The sequence below is a fragment of the Carlito syrichta genome, unplaced genomic scaffold (assembly GCF_000164805.1).
Source record: "Carlito syrichta isolate Samal-C Ts95f unplaced genomic scaffold, Tarsius_syrichta-2.0.1 Scaffold222500, whole genome shotgun sequence".
Classification (NCBI taxonomy): domain Eukaryota; kingdom Metazoa; phylum Chordata; class Mammalia; order Primates; family Tarsiidae; genus Carlito; species Carlito syrichta.
In genome coordinates this window covers 25,158-48,407 of record NW_007166596.1, presented here as the reverse complement: position 1 = coordinate 48,407, position 23,250 = coordinate 25,158, and the positions used below count along the sequence as shown (strand labels likewise).

The following is a 23,250-nucleotide window of genomic DNA, read 5'->3' as shown; positions in this document are numbered from 1 at the left end:
TTAGCAAGCAATCTTCCATTCATTCTTTGAAGTTATGTATAATGCATGTTATGTATAAAGCTCGAGGTGTGTAAGGATGAAAGTAATATAGTAAAAAGGGGCCTGGATATTTTTTTAAGAAGGAAAAAATAACAGCACCGTGGCCAAAATGAATGTGTTGAGGTCAATAATACTTTGGAATGACTTCTTTAGAGGGGAGTTTTAAATTTCTGCTTACGAGTAGCTTTGGGTAGGGTCAAAATATCTGTGTTTTCTTAAAACACCCTGAGTCTTTCTAATGTGCAAACAGGGTTGAGAACTACTGAGCTATAAACTTGTTGGAAAAAGTAGACACTCCTGGTAAGCACTTCTATATGTATCTTTGAAAATCCTCTAGTGTATTTGTATGTTATTAACTTTATGGTCCTGGGCAACTACAGCTTTGCAAATAGTAGGTGCTCAGCCAAATTTTATTGACAGATGGGAAATCAAATATGCCTTTAATGTCTTTGCTAAAGGACATTGTACACACAGTATGCACTCAAGCTTTTTGGTCTTTTCTAAAAAGGTTTGCCAACCTCTTGACAAAGATTTATAAAGTGATATTTCTAAAAAACCATTTATAATAGCATTAAATAAATCTAACAAAAAAACTGACAAGCTCTCTACACTGAAAACTATATTAAACTTATTATACTTCTGGGAAAAATTAAAGAAGGCCTAAGTAAGTGAGAGCTATACAACATTCATGGATTGAAATATTTCATATTGTTAACATACCGTTTATTTTTAAATTGACTCATAAATGCAATGTAATTCCAACTGAAATCCCAGCTGGCTATTCTGTAGAAATTAGCAAGGTGATTCTAAATGCAAAGCATATAGTATGGCCAAAACAACTTTGAGAAAAGACTGAGAAAGAAGAACAAAGCCGGAGGAGCTATACTACCAAAATTTTAGGACCTATTATAAGACAGAGTGTAATATTTGTTAAAAGGGAAGCAAATAGATGATGATTGATTTATAATAAAGATGCCAAGGTAATTCAATGAGAAAAGATAATCTTTTCCACAAATGTATCTGGTTCAATTGGATAACCAACCTTTGTCCCTGTCACATACCATACAAAATGATTTGAAATCAATCTGAAAATAATCATAGAACTACACATAAAAGCTAAAACCATAAAATCTTTAGAAGCTACATAACCTTGGGTTAGGCAAAGATCCTTACTAGGGCATAGAAAAGTGCTAACCATTAAAGAAAAACATCATAAATTTACCTAATCAAAATTTAAAATTTCTATTCTTCAAAAGACACTATCAAGAAAATTAAAAGGCAAACCACAGATTGAGAACAAATACTTGTATGAGAAAAATGATTAGACAGAAATGTTGCTAGTATTGACGAAGAAGAAAGGGGGTGATAAGCCAAAGAATGTGGGTGGTCTCTAGAAGCTGGAGTAGTCAAGGGAAGAAAACTGATTTTAGCTCAGTTAGACTCCTGTGGAATTTCTTACCTACAGAACTGCAAAACAATACATTTGTGTTGTTTTGAGACACTGTTTGTGGTCATTGTAACAGTGGTGATATAAAACTAACACAATTCCTTGGGATTTTCTATATAAACAATTGTCCTGTCCCTGCATAAAGGTAGTTTTCCTTCTTCCTTTCTAATAATTATGACTTTTACTTATTTGATTTTCTTATTGTACTATATAGACACTCCAGTACAGCGTTGAACAAAAAAGGTGAGTGCAGACACTCTTGTCTTGTTCCACATCTTTGAGAAAAGTATTCAGCCTTACACCATTCATTATGATGTAAGCTGTAGATTTTTTTGTAGTTGCTCTTTATCAAATTGAAGGAGTTTCCTTCTTTTCCTAGTTTGCTGTAAGTGTTCATCTTGGAGGTGTTAAATTTTAAGTATTTGCTTCTTTGACTATTGAGAAGATTATGATTTTACCTATTTTTCTCCCTACCAATCTGATGAAAATTGCTCATGAATTTTTTAATGTTAAACCAACTCTACATTTTTTGGATTTAACATCTTTTTAATGTGTTGGTGGATTTGACTTATTAAATTTTGTTAAAAATATTTGCACATGTATTATTTATTACTGCATAACAAATTACCAAAAACTTTGTATTTTAAAGCAATATAAATTATTTCATAGTTTCTGTGGGTCAAGAACTGACCACAGTTTAAGTCTACAGCTGAAGTTCTCAGAAGGCTACAATCAAGGAGTTGGCCATACTGTATGTAGTCTCATCTGAAGGTTCGACTGGGGAAGGATATGTTTCCAAGCTCATGTAGGTTGTTGGTAGAATCTATTTTCTTTTTTCTTTTCTTTTTTTTTTTGAGTTGGAGTCTCACTCTGTCGCCCAGACTGGAGTGCAGTGGCCGCTCCCGGCCACCGCAGCCTCCATCTGCTGCACTCCGGCGATCCTTCCACCTCAGCCTTCCGAGTAGCCGGAATTACAGGCGTGCAGTACCACGTCCAGCTAATTTTTTATTTATTGTAGAGATGAGGTCTCACCAAGTTGCCCCCGCGGGTCTCCAACTCGCGGGCTCAGGCAATCCAGAATCTATTTTCTTTCAGTTGTACAATTGAGGGTCCTGGCTTCTTGCTGGCTGTTATCTGAAGCCTGCTTTCAGTTCTTTGAGAACACCCTCACTTCTTTTTCATAGGGGCCTACCAACACAGCCAGTTTTTCAAAGTCAACTAAGAAACATCTTTAGAGTGAGTGTCTTAGCAAAACATAGTCTTAAATAATGTAATGTAATCATGGGAGTGACTTTCATCACCTTTCACATACTTTATTGGTTAGAAGGAAATCACAGTTGCCATTTGCACTCAAGGGAGAGGAGATTATGCAAGGGCATGAACACCAGGAGATGAGACTACTAAACCTATTACAACATAGTGTATATATACCACATCTTCATTATCCACTGATCAGTTGATAGGCATTCAGGTAGATTCTACATCTTTGCAATTGTGAATCATGCTTTGATAAACATGCAGGTGCAAGTGTCTTTGCAATATAATGAATGTTCCTTTGGGTCAATCCCTAGTACAGCAAGTCCCCTACATATAGACCTTCAAGTTGTGAACTTTCAAAGATACATGCATTGGACATGTATTCACGTGTCCAATCACATAAGTTAGTTCATGTGTTTGGTATGCATTGTCACTGTAGGTATCCAAGTGGTTGTTCTCTTTATTTTTGTCTGTTTGTTTTTTAAGTATTATTTTTATTAAAAGTATTATAAACCTATTACAGTACAGTACTATATAACCAATTGTGTTAGCTGGGTACCCAGGCTAACTTTGTTGAACTTTGAACAAATTTGACTTACAAATATGTCCTCAGAACAGAACTTGTTTGTATGTAGAGGACTTACTCTAGAGGTATTACTGGATCAAATGCTACAACTACTATTAGTTCTTTGAGAAACTCCCACCAACAGTATATAATCCTTCCCTTTTCTCCACATACATGCCAGCAGCAAATTTTTTTTTTTTGTAATCATGGCCACTCTGACCGGTGTAAGCGTTCATCATGGTTTTAATATGCATTTCCCTGATGATTAGTGATGTTGAACATTTTTTCATATGTTTGTTGGTCATTGGTATGTCTTCTTTTGAGAGACATCTATTCATGCCATTTGCCCACTTTTTAATGGGGTTATTTGCTTTGTTATTCCTGATTTGTTTGAGTTCTTTGTAGATTCTGGATATTAGTCCTTTGCCAGATGTATAGTCTGCAAATACCTTCTATCATTTGGTCAGTTGCCTATTTGCTCTGTTGATTACTTCTGTTACTGTGCAGAAGATTTTTAGTTTAATTAAGTCCCGCTTGTTTATTTTTTAGTTGCATTTGCCTTTGGGGTTTTAGCCATAAATTATTTGATCAAACCAATGTCCAGACAAGTTTTTCCTAGGTTTTCTTCTTGTATTTTTATGGTTTCAGGTCTGATATTCAAACTTTTAATCCATTTTAATTTTGTACATGGAAAAAGATAGGGATCAAATTGCATTTTTCTGCATGTAGCTATGCAATTTACCCAGCACTATTTGTTGAATAGGGTATCCTTTCCTCAATGTATTTTTTTTCACTTTGTCAAAGATCAGTTGGTTGTAGGTATTTGAATTTATTTCTGGATTCCCCATTTTGTTCCATTGGTCCACGTGTCTGCTCTTGTGCCAGAACCATACTGTTTTGGTTGCTACAGCCTTGTAGTATAATTTGAATTCAGGAAATGTGATGCTTCCAGCTTTGTTCTTTTTGCTTAGGATTGCTTTGGCCATTCTGGTCCTTTTTGGATTCCATATCAATTTCAGGATTGTTTTTTCTAGTTCTGTGAAAAATGACATTGGTAGTTTGATAGGGATTGCATTGAATCTATAGATTACTTTGGGTAGCGTGGTCATTTTCTTCATGTTGATTCTTCCAATCCATGAGCATGAGGCATTTCTCCATTTGTGTATATCCTCTATAACTTCTTTCATAAGAGTTTTGTAGTTTTCCTCTAGAGATCTGTCATCTTCTTAGTTAAATCTATTCCTAAGTATTTTAGCTTTTTGGCTGCTTTGTAAATGGAATTGATTTCTTGATTTGGTTCTCAATTTAGTCACTATTGTTGTATTGTAGTGCTACTGATTTGAATGTATTGATTTTTTTTTCCTGAAACTTTACCAAATTCATTTATCAAGTCCAGTAGTCTTTTGGAGGAGTCTTTAGGATTTTCTAGGTATAAGATCATATTGCTGGCATACAGAGATAGCTTGATTTCTCCTTTTCCAATTTGGATACTCTTTATTTCTTTTTCTTATCTGATTGCCCTGCCTGAGACTTCCAGTACTATGTTGAAAAGGAGTGGTGAAAGTGGGCATCTTTGCCTTCTTCCAGTTAAGAGGGGAATGTCTTCAAGTTCTCTTCATTTAGGATGATATATTCTAATGGATGTGGGTTTGTCATGTGTGGTTTTTATTATTTTGAGGAATGTGCATTTATTTTTTATTTTAAAGACGTGGGGTACAATTCAGGGTTAAGTATACAAATGTTCATTATACAAGTACCCTTGTTGATGAGGTGTCCCCCACACCTGGCAGAATCCCACTACTGCCAATCCCATCTTCCCGCCCTGGCAATTTCTCACTACTGACAATCCTTTTCTTATAGTATTATGATAATTGTTCATGGTCCACTTATGAGTGGGAACGTGATACTCAGTTCTTTGTTTCTGTGATAGATCACTCAGTATTATAGACTCTAAGTCCATCCAAGTTGCTGTGAAGTTCATAATTTTGTCCTTCTTTATGGCTGCATGATATTCCCTTGTTTATATGTACTACATTTTTTTAATCCGGGTCTCTTTCAATGGGTAGCACAGTTGCTTCCATGTTTTTGCTATTGTAAACAATGCTGCAATAAACATGCATGTGCAGGTATCTTTTTCATAGAGTGATTTGAGTTCCTCCTGGTATATTCCCTGTAGGAGGATTACAGGTCATATGGAAGGTCGATTTTTAGAACTTTTAGGAAATGCCACACTGTTTTCCACAGAGGTTGTACTAGTTTACACTCCCACCAACAGTATAGAAGTGTTCCCTTTTCGCTGCATCCTCTCCAGCATTTGTTGTTTTTTAAGTTATTGATGATGGCCATTCTGACTGGATTTAGATGGTATCTCAGCATGGTTTTAATTTGCATTTCTTTGATGACTAGTGAGGTTGAGAATATCCTCATGTATCCATTGGCTGCTTGTATGTCTTCTTTTGAGAAGTGCCTATTCATATATTTTGCCCACTTTGTAATGGGACTGTTTGTTTTTTCTTTTCAGCACATTTGAGTTCCTTGTATATCCTAGAAGTTAGGCCTTTGTCAGATAGACAATTGGCAAATATTTTTTCCCAGTCTGTGGGCTGTCTCTTTGCTCTCTTGAGGATTTCTTTGGCTTTGCAGAAGCCTGTTGGTTTGATGAGGTTCCAACCGGTGGGACTGTGAGAGTCTCTGCATTTTTTTAAATGTGCCATTGAATTCAGTTTGCTAACATTTTGTTGGAAATTTTCATGTCTATGTTCAAAAGGTATATTGGTCTATAATTTTCTTTTTTGTTGTTGTGTCTTTTCCTGGCTTTGGTACCAGAGTGATTCCAGCCTCATAGAATGACATAGGTAGGACTTTCTCCTCTTCAATCTTGTAAAATAGCTTCAGTAAAATTGGTACCAGTTCTCTGAAGGCCTGGTAGAATTCAGCTGTGAGTCCATCAGGTCCTTGACATATTTTTTTTTTTTTTGGTTGAGAAACATCTAATTACTGTTTTGATCTCACTATTCATTACTGATCTGTTCAGGGTTTCTATTTCTTCTTATTCAAGATTGGGAAGGTGTATGTTTCCAATAATTCATCCATTTCCTCTAGATTGTTCAGTTTGTTTGCATAGAGGTGTTCATAATAGACTTGGATTATCTTTTGAATATCCATCATATGTGTTGTAATGTCTCCATTTTCACTCCTGATTGAGCCGGTTTGAATTTTCTCTCATTTCTCAGTTATTGTTGCTGGTGGTCTATCAATTTTGTTTCTTTTCAAAGAAGCTTTTTCTTTCAGTTCCTTTGTGTTTTTTTTTAAAAAAATTCCATTTATTTTAGTTCTGCTCTGATCTTTGTTATTTCTTTTCTTCTTTTGGATTTTGGTTTGGTTTGTTCATGTTTTTCTAGTTCCTTGAGGTGTGATGTTATGTTGTCAATATGTGATCTTTTAGTCTTATTAATGTAGGCCTTAAGGACTATAAATTTTCCTCTAAGCACAGCTTTGGCTGTGTCCCTGAGGCTTTGATAACTTGTTTCCCTGTTGTCATTCATTCTGAGGATTTTTAAAACTTTCATCTTGACTTTATTGTTGACCCAAGGATCATTCAGGAGCAGATTGTTTAACTTCCATGTTTTTGTTTGGTTTTGTGAGTTCTTTCTGTAGTTAATCTCTTATTTTATTCCACTGTGGTCTGAGAAGGTGCTCAATATGATTTTGATTTTTTTGAATTTATTGAGACTTGATTTGTGGCCTATCATATGGTCTATTTTGGAGAATGTTCCGTGTACTGATGAGAAAAATGTATATTCTGTAGTTCTGAGGTAGAATGTTCTGTAGGTGTCTGTTAGTTCCATTTACTAGAGGGTCTAGTTTAACTCCAATGTTTCTTTGTTGACTTTTTGCCTTGATGATCTGTCTATTGCTGTCAATGGAATGTTGAAGTCTTCCACTGTTATTGTATTGCCATCTATCTCTTTTTTTAAGTCTAGTAGAATTTGTTTTATGATGTTGAGCACTCTGATGTCAGCTGGATATATATTTAAGTGTGCTATATCTTCTCATTGGATTGATCCCTTTATCATTATATAATAACCATCTTTATCTTTTTTTTACTGTTGTTAATATAGACTCTATTTTATCTGATAAGAGAATGGTCACTCATGTTTGCTTTTGTTTTCCATTTGCATGGAATATTTTTTCTCACCCTTTTACCTTTATTTTATTTTTAAACATATTTTAATCAGGTTTCAATTTTTTAGGAACCATCATTAGCATTAAACATTTTGGGGGGGACCAAGTATCCACAAACCATTATGTAGACAATGGTTCTTCATGCCAATAGATTTGCATTTATGTACTAAAATATGAATACCCCAAACTCTGGGAGGGCATTTCATCATGAGGCAAAAGAGAGGCTGAAAAGTACCACCTACTACACAAATTTAACAAGATGGAAAAAGACCTTTATTAGAATTGGAAAATCAAGCTGGAAACAAACAAATATATTCATGATTTTGGAGTTTTACTCCAACCCCTCATTGGAATTATCTCGGTAACATTTAAAATTCTACAACAGTTGTACAGGATTCTGAGGTGGTCTCAAAGTTGTTACAGTGTTAAAAAATGATAGTAAGCAGTATAAAACTACAATTTATGACAGGGTAATGGGCATTCACAACAATCCTGGAAAACAGGAAAGGCAAACCCCTCATGGAATTCTACTTGTGGATTCTTTTTCTGTCATTTCCCTCTTGTTTTTTTTAAGGGCTAATCTGGTATGGAGTCAGCCGCACAGAGCAACGCTGGATGGGTTGCCCCTTGAATGATGGAGTAGGTCTGCTTGGGAAGTTCCTGTGGGGAAGAAGAGAAGATGGGTGGGATGATGGGTGGGACAGTGGGATGTGATGGCCACCGTGATGCTCTGGCCTCCATCGCTGACCACTGTCACCTCCGTGGTCCCTTCCTAAATCAAAGCGTTAAGGACTTCAAAGTCAGTGCAAGTGATACCCGAGCTGGTGATGAATGTCTGGCTGCCGGGGCCTTCCTGGGGGCCACGGGACAGGGGTCGGGGGGTGGGATCAGAGTCTGGCGCAGGGTGGCTCCGTCCATCTGGTCATCAGTGGTCAGCAGGACGGCCGGCTGGGACATCCCAAGGGCTGCATAGGGGCGTGCAGATTGACCTGGCACAACACCTGTAGCTGGCTGTTCCCAGGGAGCTCCTCAGGGTTCTGGGCCACCAGGGCCATTGGGACGATGTTCAGGCAGCGGCTACAGCCTGGACAGTGGCATTCGCCTGGGCACCCTAGTTTCCCATGATGGTTTTGACCCTCCCCTCGCCAAACTGGGGCACCGGGTTGGGTTGCAGAGGCCCCTGCTGGTAACTCACGGCAAGGGGCGCCGCAGGCTGCTTGCCAGGCCCACCTCGAGCTGGAAGAAGATCATGTCCGAGCCCTTGCTCTCGCTGTACTCACTGTGCTGCCGCGTGTGGCTGCTGAGCGAGTCCTCCCGCAAGAATGTGGCGTCGCAGGGGAACACCTTCTTGGTGTCCATCCTGGTCACCTGCCGGCCGCTCTGCCTGCCAGCGTGCTTCCGCCCCAGGGCCTCAGCCCGGGCTGAATCGCCGTAGAGCTTCCTCACGTGCTTGCTCAGGTTGCTGGGCTGTTTGGTGTCCACGCTGCAGTAGGCAAACTTGAACGTGGGCTCGGGGCGATGGGTGCACTTGAGCGCGGGCAGCGCGGCCTTGCTGAAGCATGAGTAACTTGCACGCGGAGCAGTTCTGGGGTGACCGGACTGGTGCACGCGGCTGTGCTTCCGCAGGGTGGCCGTGCTGTCGCCCAGCAGGTCGCAGCGCGGACACTTGAAGTTGTTGCCGCCCTGCTTGTCGTGGATGTGCGACTTGAGGTTCCCTTTCCACGCTCAGCGGAAGTTGCAGAGCATGCCCTTTAAGGGCTTCGGCCCTGAGGGCCCGCGCATGCGCCGTTTCACGTCCGGGCTGATTTTGAACTTGGAGGTACCGAGCCAGCTCTGAAAGTGGGCATCCCTGGTGTGGGACCACAGGGGGTTAGCGAGCTGGCTGGAGTTGCGGCTGGCGTAGGGGCAGATCTGGCACTTGAAGGGCCGCTCGTCAGGGTGGGTCTGCAGGGGCTTGTTGAGGCTGCTGCTGTCGGCGGTGGTGTAGTGGCACGCCTTGCCCTTGTCGGGCTTCATGCCTGTGTGGCAGGCAGCACATGTGGGTCCTCAGCTTGTCCTTCCGGCTGAGGCACTTGCCGCAGACATCACTCTTGTGGGGCTTGTCTCCTGTGTGAATTTTTTTAATTTAATTTTTAATTTTAAATATGCGGGGTACTGTTCAGAGTTAGGTATACAAATGTTTATTATGCAGGTACCCTTGTTGATGAGGTGTTCCCCCTCCTCCCCTGGGGTTTCCCAATACTGCCAATCTTTTTCTTACAGTATTACGATAATTGTTCAAGGTCTGCTTATGAGGGAGAACATGTGATACTCAGTTCTTTGTTTCTATGATCGATCACTCGGTACTGTAGACTCCTAAGTCCATTCAAGTTGCCGCGAAGTTCTTAATTTTGTCCTTCTTTATGGCTGTGTGGATCAAAAAATATACACAATGGAATGTTACGTGTGATTTTTTAAAATGACACTCCATGTCCTTCAGGCCGCAGGCAGTCTTGAATTGGCTACCTGGGCAGCAACAGTTAAGCCTTTTCTGAGCAGGTGGGGTCACGGGCTTTTTGGTGCATGACTTGGCAGGGAGGGAGATGACAGTGACTGGTTTTCGTTACTTTCTGTGGGAAGATATGCTTGATAACTAGGCTTGAAAACAAATTCTGGAGCTGAAACTGTGATCGTCTGGGTCTCTGAGGTGATGGTTCTGGTGGTGGTCTGGGTCTGGGTGGCAGGCACTGTTTCCTCCAATTTAAACTGGATCGTGCCAGGGGCTACCCTGGACGTACTGGCCAGCTGTCAATTACTTTACTGATGAGCTACAAAGGTATCCAGGTTGTTAAACTGCTGCTTGCAGATGCCACAGATGTGAATGTCAGGCATCAGACCCACCAGCACCGTGGTGCCACCTGGAATTTGCACAGAGCCTGGGAAGTTTTTGTCCTTGTTGCTCATGTTCATGGCTGCAGACTGGGGGCGGGGGGATGAGTCCCAGGCCAGTCCGGGTCCCAGGGCAAGGGGCACTGATCTACATGCTGCCAAGACTTTTCCTTTTATTTCTGCACACCCCAAAGCCTTCCTTCTCAGATCACCCTTTACCTTTAGTCTATAGGAGTCTTTGGGAGTTAAGTGGGTCTCTTGGAGGTAACAGGTATTTGGGTTGTGTGTGTGTGTTTTTAAATCCATTCTGCCAGTTTATATCTTTTTAGGGGTCATTGAGACCATTTACATTCAGAGTTAATAATGATATGTGAAGTACCATTCCATTCCTCATACTGGTTGTTATCTCTATTGTGTTGGTGTTCCATAAGGCCTGTGAGCTTCACGATTTCCAGAGTTTCTCTACTGGGGTGTTTTGATGTTTTGGCTCAGTATTTAGGACTCCTTTGACTATTTCTTGTGGAACTGGTCTAGTAGTTACAGATTCCCTCAGCATTTGCTTGTCTCAAAGGACTTCATTTCTTTTTCACTCATGAAATTTAGTTTCTGGGATACAAAATCCTAGGCTGACTGTTTTTCTGTTTGCAGAGTTAAAGATCGGGTTCCAATCCCTTCTGTGGTAGGGTTTCTTCTGAGAAGTCTGCTAGGTTTGCCTTTGTAAGTTCTTTGATGCTTTTGTCTCACTACTTTTAGGATTATTTCCTTTACATTAACTCCGCGTAACTGAATGATTATATGCCTTCAGGACGGCCTTTTGGCAATACATCTTCTGGAAGTTCTTTGGGCTTCTTGAATCTAGATGTTTAAATCTCTGGCAAAGCCAGGAAAGTTGTCCTCTATTATTCTCTCAAATAGATTTCCCAAAACTGTTGCTTTCTTTTCCTCAGGAACACATGATTCTTAGGTTTGGATCATTTCTGGGAGATTTTGTTTTGTTGTCTTGATTTTTTATTTTCTTTATTGTTGTCTGCTTGGGTTAATTCAAAAGCCTTGCCTTCAAGTTCTGAGATCATTTCTTCTGCTTGTTTTAGTCTACTGTTAAAACTTTCCACTGCATTTCGTACTTCCATGAATGACTCTTTCATTTCTAGAATGTCAGCTTTTTTTTTTTAAGGCATCCATCTCTTTCACTTCTAGAATTTTAGCTTTTTTTTTTTAAGATGTCTGTCTTTTTGGAGAACTTTTGATCCATGTCCTGGATACTTTGTTTTGTTTTGGTTTAATTTTTATGTTAGTTTTCAATTATCTCCTGGAGTTCATTGATCAATTTTGTAATTACTTTTTGAATTCTATGTCTGGAATTTCAAAAGTTTCATTTTGGTTAGGCTCCATTGCTAAAGAACTAGTGTGGTCTTTCAGGGTGTTAGAGAACTGTGCTTATTTGTTTGTTTTCCATATTGTCAGAATTATTTTTCCAGTTCCTTCTCATTTGGATAGACTATTTCTTCTTAAGTGATGTTCGCAGGGGACTGAAATAAGCACTATGGTGCTCCCTTGGTTATATGTAGCCTTGGTGTGGTGAGTTTCTCAATGCCAACTATGGCAGTCGTGTGCTGGGTAACCACACTGGCTTAAGGTTAGTAGCTTGAGTGGCTTGGCAAGAGGTGTTAGCTGGGGTTTGGAATCAGGCATTTCCCAAAGCTGAGGTATTATATCCAATGTGGTAGGCTGTGCTGTTGACCTCTGGCTGGCAGGCAGCACTTGTAGGATAAAGCCAGCTGTGATGGTGGCTGCGAGTGTTGTTCCAAGGAAGTACCCAGCCAATCTAGGCAGAGGGTGGGGCTCTGGGGATTACCCAAGTTCTCTGTCTGTAGCCTTTGAGTGTAGTGTGGAGGGGGAAGGAACACAAGCACCCCACAGGTGTGCCCTCTTGGCTACCCCAGTGTAGATTAGGAGGGATTTCCAGATGTAACACTCTGTTGTGGGCACAAAATAGTTCACAGGGGGAGTGAGAAGTTACTATGGCAATGAGTCCCACCTGGATCCTGCCTTAGCATCAGGCAGTTTGCCTTCCAAATGTCAAAGTGCAGCCGGTCTCAGGGCCTCAAGTGTTCTCATGGCAGCTTGTCCCAGCCAAGAACTGTCTGCTACCATGGCATTTGCTCTTGGTGCCCATCTCCTCCTAGGCCAGCTAGAAAGCAACTGTACAAGGGTTGAGTCTCTGAAATATGGCAGCTGGAGCTTCACTGCTCCATGTGGGTTTTGGCAGAGTGCAGCTGTGAATAAGGCAGTTTCCCACGTGGGACTGGAGTCCTGCAAGGCTCAGGGGGCCCTCCAAGTCCACAGCAGGAGCACAGAACTCCTGAATCCCCTCACTCACCTTCCCTCTGCATCCAGAGGCTGCAGGTGGACTGTGGTGGTACAGGCAGTAGTCCGGCTAGTTCTGAACCAAGTCGATGGGTTTTTCTCTTCTCTGCACTAGGTGGTTATGATTAGTTTTTTGATGAGCCATGGGACATGCTACTGGTCCTGTTCTTTGCTGGGTGTTGAAGAAACTTTATCTTTGTTTACTTGGTAGGAGAAACACACTCTAACCACCTCATGTTGGCCATCTTAATCCAATCTCCCAGGTGGAATATTTATAGAAATAGCTAAGCTTTTGTTAGTAGAACATATGCTGTAAATTTTTTTTAAGCCAATATACTTAAAAACAGCATCAATAGTATTTTTTGGTGTGTGTGTGTGTGTGTGTGTGTGTGTGTGTGTGTGTGTGTGTGTCATAAGGAATGACTCCACAATGGTCACCAAAAAGTATTCGTCATCCCTCAGGCCTCAGTCAAGGCCTTTGGAAGCTTTATTCATATCAGTCATCCTTCATGATATTCATAGTTTCTTGATAGAATTTTAGAAGAATTAAACCTAAGTAGTTCAAAACATATATAATGAATTCCTTTCAACTTCTATATGATGACTGATTGGTCTGGGTTAGTAAAGTAACAGCTGGTGACAGTAAGGAATATATTACTAGTGGAAGTTAGATGTTATTGCATAGATCTTGTGCATAAAATAATTAAAGAAAAAGGTATTTTTTTCTTTCAATTTTCACAGCTCTGCACTGGGGTTATTAGGCCACATATAAGCCACCAAATGCTTATTAAACCCTTGGGTTCAGAGAGGTGACTTACTCTTTAGCCTAAGGCAAATATTGGGCACTGACATTCCTTCTGTAACTGAATAATAATTTAATACAAAGATATGTTCATCATTAGGCAGGGGATGATGAGACTTGGAATTCTAGAGTCAGTCATACCCTGTTTCAACTGCGACACTGCCTCTTACTAGCTTAGTGACTATGGGATGTTATGTAATTACTCTAACCTACCCTTTCTTCATCTGTAAATACATGCAATAGTATTACTTATTTCAAAGAATTGTTGAGAGAATTACCTGAGGCAATTCATGCATAGTGCTCAGCACAGGTTTAGGGTTTTGTTTGTTTGTTTTTAATAATGCTCCCTTACTCATCCCTAGTTGCCCAGATCTTAATTCTCCAAACCTCTGAGTATGTTACACTACATGGCAAAAATAATTAAGGTTAAGATTGATTTAAGGATGTTAATCAACTAATAACAGGATGATTTTTCTGGATTGCTTGGTTTGACCAAATGCAACCATACATGTTCATAAACATGGAAAAGGAAGCCAGAAGATTGGGTCAGAGAGATGCAGCAATATAAGAAGAGACAAAAGACACATGCCACATGAGATGGCCTTTACTTTCTGTGGCTGACTGTGAAGAAGGAGGAAGGGGGACATGGGCCAATGAACAAAGGTGGTTTCTAAAAGCTGAGGATTGTTTTCAACTGACAGCCAGCAAGGAAATGGGGACTTCAGTTCCACAACCCCAAAGAGCTGAATTCCACCAACAACCAGGGTCAGCACGGAAACAGATCCTCTCTTGGAGCCTCTAGATGAAAAACTCAGTCCTGTGAACACCTTGCTTTTAGTCAGTTGAGACCCATGTCAGATTTCTGACCTCTGAACTGTACAAATAGTGCATTTGTATATGTATTTTTTTTATCTCAATAGCTTTAGGGGGTAACAAATAGTTTTTAGTTACATGGGTGCATTGTATAGTGGTGAAGTCTGTGCTTTTGTGTGCCCACCACCCCCATCTGTGCACATTGTACCAGATAGGTGATTTTTTTTAATCCTTCCAACCCTCCCCCTTATGAGTCTCCCACTCTCCCCCTTATGAGTCTTCTATGTCCATTATACCATTCTATATGCTTTTGCACATCCTTAGTTTAGCTCCCACTTATAAGTAAGAGCATGCATGCAGTGTTTGGTTTTCTGTGCCCGTGTTACCTCACTTAGGATGATATTCTCCAGTTCCATCCAGATTGCTGCAAAAGGCATTGCTTCATTCTTTTTTTATGGGTGAATAGCATTCCATGGTGTGTGTGTTTATGTGTGTATATCACATTTTCATTATCTGCTGATCAGTTGATAGGCATTTAGGTTGATTCCACATTTTTGCAATTGTGAATTGTCAGCACAGGTCTTGACAGATAATAAGCACTTTAATAAATGTTAGCAACTACAATGATTGTTATTGTAAAAGAGAAAGAGAACAGACTTGGATTTTTTTTTTTAAAGGAGGATTTATTGAGAGAACAGAGAAGATTCCACAGTGGGAGAGGGCCTGAAGGGGTTGCCCTGACTTGGAAATTTAACAGACCTGGCATTACTAGCTACATGACCTTGCACAAGTTAGTTGACTTTTCTGAGTTTCAGTGTCCTTATTTCTAAAAAGGCAAACATAAACAGTACTTTCTAAGATCATCATCTAGCATAGTGCCTGTTGTCCATCAGGTTTAAAAAGCACTTTAGAAAGGTAAATTTTTATTTCTCATCTTTTCTCCAGTACCCTATTAGTGGTTTTACTACATAAAAAGGTGGCATCTGGATTCTTGTTGCCTTAGTCAAGACATAGGCTAGGCTGCTGTTACAAACAACCCTGAAATATCAAAATAACAAAAGTATACATTTAATGTAAGGATGGTATGTAACCTGATATTAGAAATGCAGTCTCCTTCCATGCCATTGCTCTGCCCTCCTCCACATGACAAGCCCTGGGATAGGACAGAAAGGAAGGAGAGAACATGTTTCTTTCTCCTGAGGAATTTCTTCAGAAGTTGAACGCCTCACTTCTGCTTGTGCCTCACTGGCCAGAGGTTGGTTGCCGACCATACCTAGCTGTAAGGGAAGGCAGTATATTATCTTTGGTGGAGGCACTGTGATGGGGTTACAGGTGGGACTATCGGGCACTGCCAAAATACATCTCAAGCCTAATCCTACCAGATGAAATGAAGGTGAGAGACTGGATTTCCCTTCAAAGTGGCAGAGGTACATTTCCTGGGGAGACCATGTAATTGTTCAAAAGATAAAGACTGGTATGCTTGCAAAACTGATCTTATGTTTTGGGTATTAACAGGGTTTAACATGACTGTGGATGTTTTTGATTCTCTTTTCTTGCCTTTATCACAACTCTCACTTGCTAAGAATAACGTAAGTTACCTATTATCTTCAACTTTCTCAAGCACAGAGAAAACAACACTTCTCTCTTGCCCCAGAGTCAATGAATTGATCAGTAGGTAAATATTGAGCTTCTAGAGTTAATTCATTTATGAGCATTCATGCATTCATTTGTTCATTCTCTCAATTCTATACATACCTTAAGTATCCACTGAACTTTTACTTTACACTATGATCTGGGGATATTACTGCATCTAGGTATGATCTCAGGCCTCAAGGAACTCGTATTACGAATTGAAAAGATCACAACCTCATGTGGTTAAGTACTAAGAAAGAATTAAGAACAGGGTACTATGAGAACCCATTGGAGCTACCAAGAAGGAAGGTGGCCCCAGAACTGAGTCGGTTGCTCTGGCAGGTGATATGGCCAATTCGGGAAAAACGCATAAGACCTGGCCTTAATCTCTGGGCACTCTCTATTAGAACACAATGCTATTAGAAAACAATGATATCTTTGAGGCCACATATAAAATGCTTGAAGGTTCTAAGAGCTGCAGCCGTTGGAGAAGAGGAAGATATATAAGGACTGGAGTAGACAGCAAAATCTTTTGGATAAGGGAAGTCTCAAGAAGGGTTTGTGTGGATTTAGAGCTATGAGAATAGCATTCTAGTGTGAGAACTATTTGAACCCAAGCATGGTGGATGCTGGGCTCCTAAAGTGAGAGAATGGACTAGACATTATTATCATTATGTTTTCTTCAAATAATATGACTATATCATTCTTTGGTCTTGAGACAACTTTAGAATAAATCCCAGTAACTTTTGCCTTCTGTTGTGTGGCTTCTCACCAAATACCGTGCTTCTTACCAAATGAACAATGGCAGAGTTGTGTTTAATGCTGCTAAGATTTTTATTCTGGTTTGGCAGCTTCTGTATATCATTTTCTCAGATAGAAAATCTCTTGGCTTGGGATTTTGCCAGAAATTACTTTCCCCCAATTATATTCTAGTTTGATGTAATCATTGCTAGATAATTGTCTCAAATTGAAACCATCTAACAGCCAATTTTGGAAAGAAGAAGATGGGAGAAATTCAACACACTGTAGACAGTCCATTCATCAAGTGTGCAACCCAAGAACAAGAGAAAGGCAGAACTCTCATTGTGTTCCACCTCAGATACAGTGTCAGCGAGTTTTATAACAGGGTGTTCTTCACCAGCAGATCCTTTTGTTGGCTTAGGACAAATCAAATCAAGCCTTCAGAGGAAGCACAATTTGATCATCTCTTAAGAAATCAGATTTGACATGTTCATTGAATGCTTTTCTTTCCATTCCCTATACAGACATTGCTGGGGCTCAGAAAACAATACCCCAAAATATGGTGCTTTTGCATGCTGCAAACACTGATTTAAAGGAAATTGGAAGACCTTAGAATTTGCCTTAGAATCAAGGTCCCGTAATCTTCCCTTGCTTCTCCCACAAAGCACAGGGAGGGGCTCTCTCTGAAGTCTCCTCATCTGACTGGGGTTAGTTCTTCCAAAAGATACACAATTGCCTTCAATCCCCAGCTAAAATCTGATTAACCAGGGAAGATTAATAACCAAAGAAGAAACTAAAGATTGCCCCCATACCTACCTAGGTAGACTTTTTATCTATTCTTCTGAGGGCCCTTACTTAGGAGACTTTATCTACATAATATGACAACCTATGTTCACTGTGAAGTGCCACTCCTCACCTTCCTAACTTGCTGCCACCTTCCTCAGAGTTCAGAGAAATTTTGTATCAAGCCATTTTCTGTTCTTTGGACCCATTCATTTATCCTAAAAATCTTCCTCTAATGACTAGAATGTAAAGAATAAAATGTATTCTTTCTCTAAAATTGTTCACATACCCTGCTTTTCTCTCCTTTATGAAGGGTATTTAAACTTCAACCAAGTGGCCCTTGTGTACTTTGGGTGACTCCTGTGTGCTCACATGTCCATAAATGTGTATGCCTTTTCTCTTGTTAATCTGTCCATTGTCAGTTTGTTTTATAAACTCAAAATTCTCAAACCTTCAGTGGTGGAAGAAAAGTTTCTTTTTTCCCCTACAATATATTCAGAGAGGCTGGTCAGAGGGTTCTATGGAATTGGGCCATATTCTGGTTCCCAAAACAGTGACTGAGCACTAGTTCTGTGAATGGAATGTAGAAAAAGAGGCAACTCTACTGCTTCATGCTAAAATACATGGAGGCCCGTGACACCTTTTAGGTGCTTATTATATACTTGAATGAATGAGTGGACATTACTGGACCAGACTATCCCCTCCTCCCTAGCAGTCTAGGTTTCTCATCTTCCAAACGTTTCTCCTTAAGTTCAATGTGGTGTTTTTGCGATGGTATACTGCATTCTTCTGGGTTTTTTCCCTGATTTCATGTATAAGAAGGTACTAGTAGGTGTTACAGTGAAGTTCCTTGGAAACGGTTTGTTTCTTCAGGTCTTGCTTTAGGCTTTATTAGCTGAGACCACAGCAACCTTTAACCTAGGACTAGTGTAGCCCCCAAACTGAGGCAATTGACTTCAGAGTACTCTTCCCAGGTATCATGAGGTTTTTCCATGTGGTTGGAGGAAGCACAGACTCTTCTCCCTGTGTGAGCTGCATGAGTTATTTATGAGTTATTTTATTTCTCCTCTGGGGTGGTTCTTTCCTTGGCCTCAGATGGTTTTCTCACGTATATGTGCAGTTTGCGGATGTGAGTGGGGACTTCTGTGCAGATCTCTGGACCACCCTTTCTATTCAGCTCTCTCCTCTCTGACACTACCGTGTAAACTCAAGCAACATAGGCTTTTCTGAACAACCAAGCCCTCCTCTTCAAACCAGGAGAACCACTGGCTGCCGTCTGGGTTCTCCCTTCCTGAGATGTGGTCCGGAATCCCTTCGCGGGCAAAAAAGCTGGGACAATCCTAGGGCTCTCGATACTTGTTTCTGCACTCTCAGGGATTCCTATCCTGAGTTGACAGTAGTTCAATGTCTGGAACAATTGTTTCAAATTTGTTTCTGATTGTTTTAGTTGTTTGACATAGGAACGTAAATCTGATTGCAGTTGTTCCATCTTGACTGAAAGAGAATGTCAGTGCATAAAGATTTATGTAGAAAACCATTTTATCAAAGCATTGTTGTTTATGAAGAATTGAAAATACGCACAAGGCAAAACAAGGAAATGGTGTAATATTTTGTGGCATCCATATAATGCAATACTGCATAGTCATTAAAAATCATGCCTTCAAGGAATAATGACTGCCATGAGGATATAGTTGTGATATTATGTTTAATAGTAAAGGGTGTATATAAATCTAATTTTATGATTTCAGTGGCATATAACATATATTATATATACTATAATATAAACATATACTTTATGTATAATTTATATTATTCAGTAACATATACATTCAATATACAAATTAAATTTTGTAAAATGGTATATTTATGTAATATGGCATATAAATATGTACAGTGTATGTTATATGATAATAAATATTAAAAATACAAATGTAGATTGATAATAAATTAAATGTATAAAAGTAATATGCTTTTCATAAATATATACTTTTACACATATGTTAAAATATATAAAGAACATAAAAATGGTCTTTATTATAATGAAGCCACCTATCAGTCCCTTTCACAAACATGTACAGGGAAAAAAATGACTCAAAAGCAAATAAACTATAATATTAACAGTGCTATATTTAATAATTTTTAAAAACAAATACATAATTATCTAATAAAAATATTAACCAAACTTTTAAAAAGTAATGATTTCAGTCAATAATCAGGAAAGCTAAATTTTAGCATGTAAAGATATTTGTTGGGCAGTATATTTTTAATGAACATCATAGTAGTCATTATAGCAAATATAAACAGCTTTCTTTTATTTGCCAGGCACTATTCCAAGTGCATTTAACATAGTAATCATTTACTTCTCACAACAACCCTGTAAATAGTGATAATTAGGTTTCCATTGAGGAAACTGAGGCACAAAGAGTCGAAGTCACTTTTGCTAGCTAGTCAATGGCAAGGCCAGGATTTGACTCCAAACAGCATGGGTGCAGTCTGTTCTTTATTACCAGGCTGTGTGGCCTTCCTCCCTGGAACTCTGTGATTAGAAAGGACTAGAGAGGGCTTCTTGTCCAAGCCTGGGAGAGACCCAGGTTACTGGAAGACCAAGGCAATAGCAAGGGGACTTGAAAACGCGCAATTGCATATGGTTCTGCATCCCAAAACCCTAGGGGAAGGGCACGTGGCAGGTTGACTGCCAGACATGTCACATGCCAAGCAACTAATGAAACAGAGCCACAAGTTGAACCCAGAGCTATCTGCTTCACCTGTGTTTTTCCCTCTCTAACCATGTGCCTCTCACCACAGCATTATTTGCCATCCAGGGATTGAAGACCTAACTTTGTTTTCTTGCACTACCAACTAGATAGAAGAAAGATTGGGATTGGGGCAGAGGGATCTGTTCAAGACTGACATATCCAAAATGAGGCAGTTCACCTTCAGCCGAGCCCTCTCCCAGGGCCCCAGGGACCACATTCCCTGGCAAACCTGAGGAGGGAGAAAAAGGACTGACTCAGACCCTGCAGAATGTCCACCCAGGCAGGGCTTCCTGTACACTGACACCCTGGGGTTATTATTGCTTTGGGTATATGAGATCACTCAGAATGGAATGCCTCATTATAGGTTTAAACCCAAGCTATAAATCAAACATTTCTCCTTTAATATGGGGAAGTTTCAGATTATTTTCAAGAACACCTGGTACAAAATGAGGTAATCTTATATGGTAAGGAGGATGAATAACTTTGACTACATTCCCATAAATTTCTTTAACCTGGAAGGAAGACTTTAAGGCTATCTGCATACGTGGCACGTCTGATTTTCCTTTTGGAATAATGTGTGAAGTGCTTCTAACAGACCAGCAAATTCACAGGGCTCTAAAACCTCATGTGGTTTCTGCCTTGCGTTTCTGCAGCCAGACAAGTGTCAAAAGTTATCAGGGCTCATGTTCTTAATTTGACTAAAATGTCCTTTAAAAAAAATCCAGAAAGATATTGTTTACAATTATTTTTTCATTCTGCATCCCAAACTTCCAGTTTACAGAGATAGGAAAATCAATATGAATATCTTAGTGCTGACAAATGAGACTCCAATTATCAATACTTACATGCAATATGGCAAAGATTTTCATCCCGTTAGCTCTACTTTTATCTTTTTTCAAATGGTGTTTGGCATAGGTGGACCTAGTTGTTATTCATAACTATATCTGTGAGCAATGTTTTCCCCTGCTGTTCCTTCCAAATGTGCTACGGATTTTAAAATGAAATGATCTTGAAGATGAGAATCAACTTTTTACATAATTCTTAGGTTTGCCAAATAAGAGCATTTACATTTTAGATTTTTTTTTTTTTTTTTTTTTTTGGTTCAAATAATGAAAGAGATGGAGAAGTATTCTGCAGTGGACAATTAGGACTAGATATTAGTCTCAAGGAGATTCAAATTAAAGCTACAGTGAGATCTCACCTAACTCTAGTCAGAATAGCCATCATCAATAACTCAAAAAATAACAGATACTGGAGAGGATGTGGTGAAAAGGGAACACTTTTTTCTACACTGTTGATGGGAGTGTAAACTAGTACAGCCTCTATGGAAAACAGTGTGGTGATTCCTAAAAGTTCTAAAAATCGACCTTCCATATGACCCCGCAATCCCCCTACTGGGAATATACCTGGAAGAACTCAAGTCACTCTATAAAAAAGATACTTGCACATGTATGTTTATCGCAACATTGTTCACAGTAGCAAGAACATGGAACCAACAGTGCTGCCCATCAAAAGAGGACTGGATTAAAAAAAAATGTGGTACATATACATGATAGAATATTATGCAGCCATAAAGAACAAAATCATGAACTTCACAGCAACCTGGATGGACTTAGAGTCTATAATACTGAGCGATCTATCACAGAAACAAAGAACTGAGTGTCACATGTTCTCACTCACAAGCAGACCCTGAACAATTATTGTAATACTATAAGAAAAGGATTGACAGTAGCAGGAAACTGCAGGGGGATGGGGGATGGGGAGGTGGGATTGACAGTAGTGGAAATCTGCCTGGGGAAGGAGGGGCACACCTCATCAACTAGGGTACCTGCACAAAGGATATTTGTTTACCTAACCCTAAATTGTACCCCACAATTTTAAAATAAAAAAATTTAAAAGTTAAACAAAATAAGCTATTAACATTCTGATGCTAGATTTGACTGTGTCCACTGATGTATTAAACCAATGCTTTTCCAATTTTAATGTACACCTCAGTCATTTGAGGATCCTGTTAAGGTACATATGATGTTTCAGTAGGTCAGGGGGAGGGGGCAAGAGTCTACATTTTGAACTAGTTTTCAACTGATGTAGATGCTATTGGACCACTATGGGAAGCAAGAATTAAAGAATTTTGTATCAGTTAGGGTCCTGGCAGAAACAGATGGCATATTCAAATTGGAGATTTGAGAAGAGATTAATAAAATCTTATTTATAATTGTGCAGACATGGCTTAGAAAAGCAACAAGAGATGGTGCAGTGCCTCTAGGCTAGTAACACCTGGAAACAACTAACCCTACATCCCAAGAAGAAAGGCGAGAGAACAGTTAACACCTGTAGAGGGATGCCTGGATTGACTGCAGCCTTGGCATTCAGTAGGAGGATCCAGCCAACCCATATAACCCTGCAGGGGAAAATGGGTGGGGAATGGGAATATATATTCTCCTCACCCTCTTCTTGCCCTCCAGCTTTCTTGCCAGTGCTTCACACTTGTCAAATCCAAACAAAGCAAGGAAGCCAGGTTGATGCCATCCATTCAAGTCAGCTTCCCAAGTCCCCTAACATGGCAGAGAAGGGGTAAGTGGAGATGGAAGGGCAACAAGGAAGATATCCAGTAGCACATTACCTGAATTCACAGGTGGTTTAAACACATCCACCATATTTCGTCTTATAATCGAGTATATTTATGAGAAACACCATTTTTTATTGTGCCACTAAGAAAAAAAAACACTGCAAATTAAACCTATGACACGCCATTAATTGTAAAAATGGGTCCCAATTTGAATTGTTAGAATTTGGGGGAAAAAATTCCTATTTTATAATTGGTGAAATATGGTATTGTGTTTTTGTTAAACCTTGTACAAAACCAGGAGGAAAGACTACTATGAAACTCTATCATTGAATGAACAATTGGATACAAAATCAATTTTTATTGGATCAACATTTTGCTCCTTGCCTCAAAATAATTTAAAATTTAATTCCTTTCATAGTAAGAGTC

General features: G+C 39.6%; 1 pseudogene; it reads right to left on the bottom strand.

The window, feature by feature from the left end:
- Nucleotides 1-8,069: 8,069 nt before the first annotated feature.
- Nucleotides 8,070-10,442, bottom strand: LOC103253347 (annotated as a pseudogene).
- Between the last annotated feature and the right edge of the window lie 12,808 nt (nt 10,443-23,250).